The following is an 11,382-nucleotide window of genomic DNA, read 5'->3' on the forward strand; positions in this document are numbered from 1 at the left end:
ACCCTACAGGATGTATGCTTGAGGATCTCACCCAGGATGTTGCAACAGCCATTAGGGGAAGCTGAGCCAGAGGGCCCGGGGCGTGGTGCCCCTGGGTCCCTAACGGAGGGTCTATCACAAAGCAAACAAAATAGCAAAAAAAAATTAAAGTAATAAATGGAACTAGGACTTTTTTTTTGAGGCAATTAAAGTAAAATAGATAAGCCATTAGGTAATTTGATTTTTTAAAAAGAAATCCAAATTACACCATCAAAAATAAAAAAGGCAAATTCATAAACAATGAAAAAATTTAATTATTTGGAGTTATTTTGCTCAATTATATGCCAATAACACTGATCATCTAAAAGAAATAGACGAATATTTACAAAAATATAGATTGGCCAGATTAACAAAATAGGAAATAGAATTCTTAACTAACCTTAGAGTTAGAAGTACTAACTGTCACACATATTTCTTTTTATGTGTGTGCCTCACTACTATTATAGTCTAAGTTTAAGCATCCTATGGATGCTGTGTATATTTGTGGGAAGGAATGAACCATGTTTTTTAGAACAGTGTTTTGTATTAATTGTCTGTACCATGTTATCTGAGCAAATGACTTTGGTAAAAACTAATTGAGACTGATGGATGACTGTCCATGGGGATTGCATTTGGCCCACAGGACCTACAGTAGGAAAAGCACAGTTTCTGAGTTATCTCTAGAACCCTGAGAGTAGTGATGCGGTCTATAGGTTAGGGGTCCTGGAATCCCCAAATCACAATACACGGGTTCTGCCCAAAAGGATTCGACCCAAGCCTTCTTGCAGCCAAAAACAAGGTTTATTGAAGATTCGCCATATTAGCTAGACTCTTAAGGAATCTGAGTGTCTATGGGCTATTGGCTAGATTCTAAAAATCAGAGTATCTTAATGGAGACTAGATAGACCTTATATACAGAAAGACTATGGGAGGGATCTAGGAGTGGCCAAGTAGTCTATGAGGTAATAGAATTCCAGGGACCTGGACCACATGGCCAAGGGAGAATGGAGCCTAGCTAGGATTAAGGGTGGGAAATGGCCAGGGGCCACAGGGAGGTAAGACAATGGAGGGGAGATTGGGCGTAGACACAATGAAAGGCCAGTTGATGGGATTATAGCCTCGGGAATGGCAGATTTGGCCATGTGGGAAAGTCCAGGGTTTTTCCTTTCTGGGGCCCAGATCCCAACCCCATCAGTAGTAGTAGCTGCTTTCTGGCTACCTAATTTGCCAATTTGAGCATAAGGTGGAGAATACTTCTTCTCTTCCTTCTCTCCCCACCCCACCACTACATATGATCCCTCTCTTTATTTGGGGTGCCATATCCTTACATGTGGATAGGCTCTGTCCATAGGAATAAAATTTTTGGTTGTTTATATTTTATAAGACACTAGATTTTTAAAAAATCCTTTACTTATTTAGTGTTATTTATTTATTAATTTTAGGATTGTTATTTTTTTTTTAAAAAAAAAGCTGGGATAATGTGCTTTCTGTCCTGTATAGTTTTTTTTTTTTTTTTTTTTTATTTTTTTTTTTTAATTTTTTTTTTAAAAAAAAAGTTTGTATTATGTTTTTTTTGTCCTGTATAGTTTTTTTTTTTTTTTTTTTTTTTATGATTTCTTGAACTGTAGCTCTGAAAAAATAGGCTTTAAGAAAGCACATTGTGTTTCAAATGGAGATACTTGACTAGCCTTTAAACCCAAATCACTCTGGCTTTCATTGAATGGTCAATAATAACCCCCAGACCAAGCCTCTGTAGCTCATTGTTTAGGTTTTGATGGCCTAGAATGATTGTAAATAGCAATTGTTTTCTGTTCTGGCCAGAAACTTTGAGGGTCTTTGCCTTCCAGACAGATACTTTTGTGATGATAAATTAGGCCATCTTTTGTCTCAATTCTTACCCAGCCCCTAGTCATTGAATGTGCATTGCCTCAGACAAACTGAGACCTGAGAAAGACCTTAATTTAGAAAGGCCAAGGTCACCCACTGCATGATGGACAATCTCCACTCATCTTGATTCTGTCTTACCATTGGAGTTTGCCTCACTCTTTAGTCTAGACATCATTCTTGTGATGTCATTGGTCCTCTTAGAGAATGAAGAATTAACATGATAGCTAATGGTGAGTCAAAATGGAGGAAGAAAACTATAGAGCCATGTCCCCTGATTAATAGTGATGCAAAAAAATTAAATAAAATATTAGTAAGGAGACTTCAACAAAATATCGCAAAGATCATACACTGATGACCAAGCTGGATTTTCAATATTAGGAACAACAAAAACACAATTAACCATATTTGTAATGAAAACAAAAAATATGTAGATCATATAATAGACACAGGAAAAACTTTTGACAAGATACAACATTCCTGTTAAAAACACTAAAAAGCATAGTAATAAACATAACTTTCCTACAATGATAAGTAGTATCTATCCAAAACCAAGAGCCAGTTAATGGGGATAAACTAGAGGCCTTTCCAGTTATATCAAGATAAAGCAAAGATGTCCATTATCACTACAACTATTAAATATACTGCTAGAAATTATAGCTAGAGCAAAAAGAGAAGGGAATAAACATAGGCAAAGAGATACAAAAGTATAACTGTTTGCAGATGATATATTGGCTTACTTACAGATCCCTAGAGAGTCAATTGAAAAACTAATTGAAACAATTACCATAAGCAAAGTTGTAGGATAGTAAATAAACCCACAAAATAGTTAGCATTTTTGTATATTACCAACAAAACTCATCAGGAAGAGATAGAGAAATTCCATTTAAAATAGCTATGGACTGTATAAAATAGTTGGTAGTCTCCCAGGAACAATATGACCACACAGGAACTATATGACTACAACTGCAAAACACTTTTTTTAAATAGACTAAAGTAAAATTTTATTTGTTACAATATGTAATCATTTACACAATTCACAAACTGTTTACAAAGTATTCTCCTTAACTTGTCCAATTTTATAACTATTTCCATTAAAGTAAGTTTCAAAATCTAGATTACAAAATAATTTTTAACCTTTTAGGAAGTATTACAATGTATTAATGTACATAAACAGGCTTGTTATTTCAAACTCCCTTTATTGGCAAAAGGATTTTTAAATTTTAAGGCATAACATGCAGGTAAATGAACTCATAAATACTACATCCTTTAAACAATGGGGAAATGCAGGTTTATCTGAAAAAAAAAAAGAAAACTTCGAATTAACAAGTTAATTACAGAATTCTAAATTTACTAATAGTCTTGATCATACTTTCAGGAGAAGTAGAACTAAGAAGTCTCTATAATCATGCAAAACATTCAAATATAATATTTGGTTGCAAAATGAACCATTTTAAGAATAAAAACATCAAGAGGTACCTCTTTCTTGTAAACTGTTCTAGGGAAGTCAAATTACACTTGAGGTACATAGTACTAGACAAGGCTCCCCTATGGGAAGACATTCTACCTACATACAAGGAAGTTATTCATCACCTCAAGAGGAAAAAGACTTCTCTTAGTATTATTGCTAATATAAAAATATGTGCTCAAAAATACTAGAAATATGCAAATCATAACTTAATACCAAATGGTCTTCACAAAAATCTGAAAGTTTGTCTTACGGTTTTAACAATAAAGCCATGACTTTTATCTTTAGTTCAAAATTATACATCTTTTTTTCCAGAAGAATGACTATCCAATTCCATCTCTGATAACTGAATCCCAAACACCTACTTTAAAAAGATACAGTTCTGGTGCAGTAGATAGAGCACCGACCCTGAGGTCAGGAGGACCCGAGTTCAAATCCAGCCTCAGACCAAACACTTGACACTTACTAACTGTGTGACCCTGGGCAAGTCACTTAACTCCAATTGCCTTAAAAATTAAAAAAAAAAAAGATACAGTTCTACGAAGAGAACAGTAACTGATTTGCTTCAGAATAGCAAGCAAATAACATTATTTGAAATCACAGAGAATTTTAGAATTCAGTGTTTCTAATTTATTTCCTTTCCCAGAAGCTTGTACTACCTTTTAAACTGTCATTGGTCAAACAAAAATATTTCATCATTTCTAGTTTTATTTATCAATACTATGATTCTTACTGCTGAAAATTAGACATGTTGTATTAAGTGGTGGTAACCAGACGTACAGTAACAGTGTTTGATAAGATAAGAACTCTGTTTTGCTTTATTACTTTTAACAACTCTACACAATTTTCATGTTATTTTCAGTGGAGAAATCACAAGGTCATAATGAAGTATAAGTAAACCATCCTGGCAAATTTCCTTTAATATCTGATACTGTTTGAACAGATGATCATTATATATTTTATATATCTGACAAGTTGGTTAAGACCCATTTTTCTTCTGAGAAATTATTCAGCATGAAAATAGTTGCTTTTCCTGAAACACAAACAACTTCTTTTCTAGGGGTTTAGAATGTTCTGTGCCTTCATTAGTAATAAAATCATATCAAGTTCTGGTGGCATACAAACACCGATCCCACAATTTTCCTAGTTCTCCACCTGCTCCCTGGCTGAGGTACAGCAGGTTTGATATTTCTAGACCTCTTTCTTTGTGAAAACTATGCATTTATTTTTTTCTCTTGTTCCTTTAGGTTGGTTGCTAATTTGTACACTGTCTTGTAACTGTTGACCGAATTTGATGTTATAAAGAGGCTGTATCTGATGTACTACTGTGTAGCATTTTGCACATCTGTTGCTATAGTGAAAATACTTTTATGATGAGGCTTTTACAAAATGTTTGAAGACATTCTGTAATAGTTGTAGCATCTATTAAGTATCCTTTACAGACTGAACACAAGATGAAGGAGGTCAGCTCAAAGAAACTTATCATATGCTCTCCGTCTCCCTCCTCCTCCTCCTTCCCTTCCTCCTCCTAAACTGAGGGGGCTAGGAACCAGAGCAGGTGGAGATCCCATCCTTGGCCTGCAGGTATAGGGGTCACAGGCCCCTACAGAAACTGCAGCAAAGGAGGTGGGTGGTTGTACTGTGGTAAGGCCACTAGGGTTCTGGTCTCCTACACTACAGACAAAAGAGGCCCATTCCATGTTTGTGGATGAGAGTAGGTTAAGAAGCCCACAATTACAAGTTGGTATTATACAGACACAAGGAGACCCAGGCAAAAATCCAAAATACTCTTTACACAAATAAAGACAGATTTAAATAATTGCTAAAATTAGCAATTCTAAAATTAGCAAGTCTAAATATTAATTGCTCATGGGTAAGCTGAGCCAATATAACACATGACAATGCTACCTAAATTAACCATACCAATCAAACTACCAAAAGTTTATTTTTGTAAGGCTAGAAAAAATAATAACAAAATTCATCTGTAGGAACAGAAGATCAAGACTATCAAGTCTTCACTATCCCACAAAAACTATTGGGAAAACTGGAATGTAGTCTGGCAGAAACTAGGTATAAACCAGCATCTCCCACCATATTCCAAGACAAGCTTCAAATAAGTTTGTGATTTAAACAAAAAGGATGGCAAAAAAAATTGGAAGAGCATGGAAGAAATTACCTCAGATCTAAGGGTAGGGAAAGAATTTTGTTGGGATTTTTTTTTTTTGGTAAAGTTTTTTATTCATTTTGAACTTAAATACAAAACAAGAAAAGATAAGGAAAACAACATTTTCATGTACAAAGCAAAACACAGGAGGATTCAACATAAAACAATAAATTTCCATTTCAAGAAAACCTATATAATGAATATTATACCTTGTTTTCAAAGCTACCCAGTTTTTCTTTGATTCCTTATAGGTTTTCTTTTGTTCTCTGGTGTGCATTTTTTACTTTATTTTTTCCTCCCTGCCCCACTTGCACCCTAAAGAAGGCTACAATTAAACACCAATATATATACATATACAGAAATATCTATAAACATACACATATATGTAAGACCATACTATGCGCAATTCCAATTGTTGTCTCTTTCTCTGGAGGTGGATAGCATCTTCCTTCATAGGTCTAAGTTTTTCCATATTTTTCTAAACCAACCAGCTTATCATTTCCTACATCACAGCAGCATTCCAATATAATCACATCTTATCTGAGAGACTGTCTATGAAAGGTTTTCCCTAATTTTCTGCATTCTTTCTATTCTTAGCTACATTGGTTTTATTTAAACAAAATTTTTTTTTAAATTTAAAGCAATTGAAAATTATCAATTTTATACTTCAACAATGTTCTCACCTTATAATATAGGTCTGATACTGCTGAATCTCCTTCCTGATCTTTTCTCCACCTATTTCTTTGAAATTCCTGACCTTTTGTTCTTCCAAATGAACTTTGTTATTGTTTTTTCTAACTTAGTAATATAATTTTTTAGTAATTTAACTGGGATGGCATTGAATAAATAGATTAAGTAAAATTGTCATTTTTATTATATTGACTTTACCTGCCCATGAACAATAAATATTATTCCAACTATTTAGATCTGAGTTTATATACAAAAAGTGTTTTATGTTTATGTTCATATAGTTCCTGTGTCTGTGTTGGTAGGTATATTCTCAGATGTTTTATACTGTCTGGTTTTTTTGGGGGGGGGCAATTGGGGTTAAGTGACTTGCCCAGGGTCACACAGCTAGTAAGTGTCACGTGTTTGGTCTGAGGCCGGATTTGAACTCAGGTCCTCCTGACTTCAGGGCTGGTGCTCTATCCACTGCACCACCTAGCTGCCCCTCTGTCTGGTTATTTTAAGTGGTCTAAAACAATATTGAATAATATTGGTGATACATAGTATAGTTTCCCTAGTTTTCTCTTTTGATTACATCTATTTTAGCTTTAACTTTGTCTGAAATCATGATTACTACCCCCTGCTTTTTTTTAGATAATAAATTCTGCTCCAGTCCTTTATTCTATCTTTGTGTGTATCTCTCATTTTTATTGTGTTTCCTGAAAGCAACAAATTTTCTAATTCAGATTTTTAATCTGGCGTCCATTTTCATTTCATAGGTAAATTCATCCCATTCACATTCTAAGCTATAATTACTTGTATATTTCCTTCCTTCCTATTTTTCCTCACTATCCTCCATACTCCTCTAACTTACTTCTTCCCACTAACTTGCCCTCCTATTCTTTAACCTACCCACCCCTCCAAGAATCACCCCTTATTCTCTCCCCTATGCTATCGCCTCACCCTCTTATTTCTTTCTGAATTTATAAGACTTTTATACTCTTCTAGAAATATATGTTGTTCCCTTTTTAACCCATTCCTGATTGAAAGTAACGTTCCAGCACTACCCTCACCCCCAATTTTCTGTATCAATTCTTTTCATGCCTCATTTGTATAAGACAATTACTCCTCTTTAGTCTCTCCCTACACAGTTTTATTTTTTTTTAGAATGACCCCATCATACACAGTTCAGCTCAAGTCTTTCTTTCAAACTACTCAAATAATGATGACAATCATAAATGTACTGCTAAAATATTTACATATATGAAGTAAACAACTGGACCTTATTGAGTCCCTTATAATTGATCTTTAATGTTTATCTTATATTTCTCTGGGATCTGATATTCCAAATTTTCCATTAAATTCTGCTGTTTTTCTCACAAATACCTGAAAGTCTTTCAGTTCATTAAATGTCTGGGGTTTTTTTTTTTTCATTCAGGATTATACTTAACTTTGCTGGGTAAATTACCCTTGGTCATAATCCCAGCTCTTTTGCTCTACAGAATATAGTATTCTAAGACCTCTAGTCCTTCAGTGTAGTAGCTGCTAGGTCTTGTATAATCCTTATTTTATCTCCATGACATTTAAACTGGGGTTTTTTTTTCTTGTTGCTTCTAATATTTTCTCCTTAACCTGGGAGCTTTGAAACTTGGCTATGATATTCCTATGTTTTCCTCCTGGGATCTCTTTCAGGTGGTGGTCAGTGGATTTTTTTTTTCTATTTCTGCTTTTCCTTCTTATTCTAGAACCTCAGGACAATTTTCTTTGATAATTTCTTGAAATAGTGTATCAAGATTCTTTTTTTATCATAAATTTCAGGTAGCCTGACTATTCTTATATTATTTCTCCTCAATATGCTATCTAGACCAGTTGTTTTTCTGATGATATATTTCACATTCTCTTCTATTTTTTCATTCTTTTGATTTTTTTTATTTCTTGTTGTCTTGTAACACCATTAGCTTCCCTTTGCCTAATTCTACTTTTCAAGGAATTATTTTCTTCTTTAAGTTTTTGGTTCTCTATTTCAAATTGGTTGATGTTCTTTTCATAATTTTCTTTATTTTCTTGGATTGCTCTTATTTTTTCTAGGTTTTACTTGATCTCTCTTATTTGATTTTTAAAGTCCCTTTTAAGTTCTTCCAAGAACTCTTTATGTGCTTGGGATCATTTGATGTTTCTTGTTGGAAAAGGAGTGGGTTTTTTAGCTCCACTAGCTTCCTCTGAATATGAAACCAGATCTTCTCTATCCCCATAGTAACTATCTATGTTTGGGTTCTTTCTCCTTTGTCTACTCATTTTTATTTTGTTTTATTTTGTTTTTAGCAGTTATTAATATAATCAAGTTCTAATCTACACTGTGAAGAATGATGCCCCAAGCCTCAGGTCCTTCTTACTTTGATTTTCTGAGGTTTGTTCTAGGGCTCAACCTTGGGCTCTCTTCTCCACTCCTAAGGCACAGCTAGGGCCCCCAGCCACACTGTCCCACAAACACTCTTGCTCTCTGCAAACACTCTTGTTCCCTGAAGTTCCTCAGGTGGATGCAAACTATACTTGAGTTCTCTGCCCTGGAAATGAAACCAGGAACTCTGCTTTCCTGCAAGTGCCCACAGCCAGCCAGCAGGGTCTTTGCCTTTCTGTTACTGCACTCACCAGGTGTGTGCTAGCTCCTTCTTCCACCACAACCACAGCCTGGGACTGAGTCTGGTGAGCACAGCTGTGTTTGGCATCCTTTGACAGTGGAAGATCCTTCAATCTTCTCCTACTTGGCCTTCCAACCTCCTCATTGTCCATGAGATGAAAATTCCTGAGGCTGAGGCTGCTTCCCAACCCAGCTGCCCCCAGAGCTTCTTGCTTGTTAATTCCTTAGAGTCAGCATGGAGGTGTTTGCCCTTCACTCAGGCAGAACCTCTGCCCCTGGAGGTCAGGTCTTTCCAGGGTCTTTTCAAGTTGTCTTAGGAGGACAGCTGCTTTACCCTATTCATTCCTGCTACTCTAGGTACTCTTTGAGGCAATGTTCTGTCTTTTTTTTTTTTTTGGAAGAATTTTGGAGAGCTGAAAGTTTTCTGACCTACTCTGCCATCTTTCCAGAATCTTCTCCCTATGGGAAAGGTTTGTGAATAAACAACAGAAAGTAAGGTTCACAGGAGATAAAATGGGCAATTTTGATCACATAAAATTGGTTTCTGCACAAATAAAACCAATTCAGCTAAAATTCGAAGAGAAGTGGAAAATAGTGAAAAAAATATTTGCAGCAAGTTTCTCTGATAAAGGTCTCATTTCTAATATAGTCAATCTTCAACATTTACACATTTAACTTTTGCAACTTCAAGCATTCATGTGATTCATGTGATTAGTAACTTCATTTTCACTTTTGCATTGGCAACTCCGCACATTTGAAGTATGCACAGCAGAGAAAAAAATGAGTGTGATGATGCATGCAAGTTTGTGGAGTGGCTAATATCCCACTAGGAGCTTCTCTAGTCTTATTCATGCTACCATTGTAGAATTAAGAGCAACCTGTGCATTCATTGCATATTTTCAAAACTCAAGTTTTGTATTGCAATTATGTCCCAAAAGCATAGTGCAAGTCCTTTGTGCTCTAAGCCCAAGCTTACAAAGTCAGTGATGTAGCTTAGTAAGAAAATAAAGATGTTAGATTAACTTTGTGCTGGACTGTCTGCAACCACTGTCAGCTACAAATTTGGTGTTAACAAATAAATGTGTATATGTATAGGGAACTGATTCACATTTATAAGAATAAGAGCCATTCATGATAGAAAATGCTATCCACATCCAGAGAAAGAACTAATGGAGTCTGAATGCAGATCAAAGCATACTATTTTAACTTTCTTTTTTTTTCATGTTTTTTTTTTCCTTTTGTTCTGCTGCTTCTTCTTTCACAATATGACTTATGTGGAAATATGTTTAACATGATTGCACATGTATAACTTCTATCAGATTGTATTAGGGAGGAGGAAGGGGAGGGAGGGAGAAAAATTGGGAGCTCAAAATCTTATAAAAAATGAATGTTGAAAACTATTTTCATATGTAATTGGAAAAAAAATACTATTAACTTAAAAAAAAGAATAAAAGCCATTCTCCAATTGATAAATGGTCAAAGGATATGAAGAGGCAGTTTTCAAAAGAGGAAATCCAAGCAATTAATAGCCATGTGAAAAAAATGCTTTAAAATTGAAGAATAATTTTATTAGTTAATAATTACATTATTAAATAATAATCATTAAATAATATTTTATTATTAACTAATAATCAGAGAAATGCAAATTAAAACAATTTTGAGTTACCATCTCACAGCCATTAGATTGTCAAAGCAGATAAAAAGGAAAATGGCATGCTGAAGAGGCTGTGGGAAAAAAAGGTACATTAATACACTGTTGATGGAGCTGTGAACTCATTCAGGCATTCTGAAAAGCAATATAAAAATATGCCCCAGAAATTATTCAATTGTGCATATCAATTATACTGCTATTAGGTTTATACTCCAAAGAGACCAAAGAAAGAGGAAAAAGACCCATATTTACAGAAATATTTATAGAAGCTCTTTTTATGGTGGCAAAGAGTCAGTACCCAAACAATTGAGAAATGACTGACCAAGTTATGGTATATGAAGTGATGGGATACTATTATGCTATAAGAAATGTTGAAGGGGATGGTTTCAGAAAAGCCCAAAAAGACTTGTGTGAACTAAGGGAAAGTGAAGTGAACAGAACCTGAAGAACAATTTATACAATAAAAACAATATTGTAAAGATAAACATCTTTGAAAGATTTGGTCATTTTTATCATTTCAGTGACCAATTACAATTCCACAGTGACTCATAAGGAAATATAACATCCATCTCCAGAGAGAAAACTGTACTCAGAGTGCAGATTGAAATACATTTTCCTCTGTTTCCTTCTTTCTCTCTTTCTTTCTTTCCTTCCTTCCTTCCTTCCTTCTTTCCTTCCTTCCTTCCTTCCTTTCTCTCTTTCTTCTCAAAGGACTTGTAATGGCCATTTTGGACATAAGTAATGCAGGAACTTGCTTTGCTTAGCTATACATATTTGTAATGAGTTTTGTTTTTCTTGGCTTTCATTGAGTGGGGGAGATAGGAAGGAGAGAGTCCAAAACTGAAAATAAAATAAACCTGAATTTTAAAAAGTCATTGGGAAGTTTGAAAGAG

The 11,382-nt window shown here is 34.7% G+C and overlaps 1 pseudogene; it reads right to left on the minus strand.

Moving 5' to 3' along the window:
• Positions 1 to 4,217: 4,217 nt before the first annotated feature.
• Positions 4,218 to 8,990, minus strand: LOC114042360 (annotated as a pseudogene).
• Positions 8,991 to 11,382: the final 2,392 nt, after the last annotated feature.

Source organism: Vombatus ursinus, unplaced genomic scaffold (genome assembly GCF_900497805.2).
Source record: "Vombatus ursinus unplaced genomic scaffold, bare-nosed wombat genome assembly UNPS02014403.1, whole genome shotgun sequence".
Lineage (NCBI taxonomy): Eukaryota > Metazoa > Chordata > Mammalia > Diprotodontia > Vombatidae > Vombatus > Vombatus ursinus.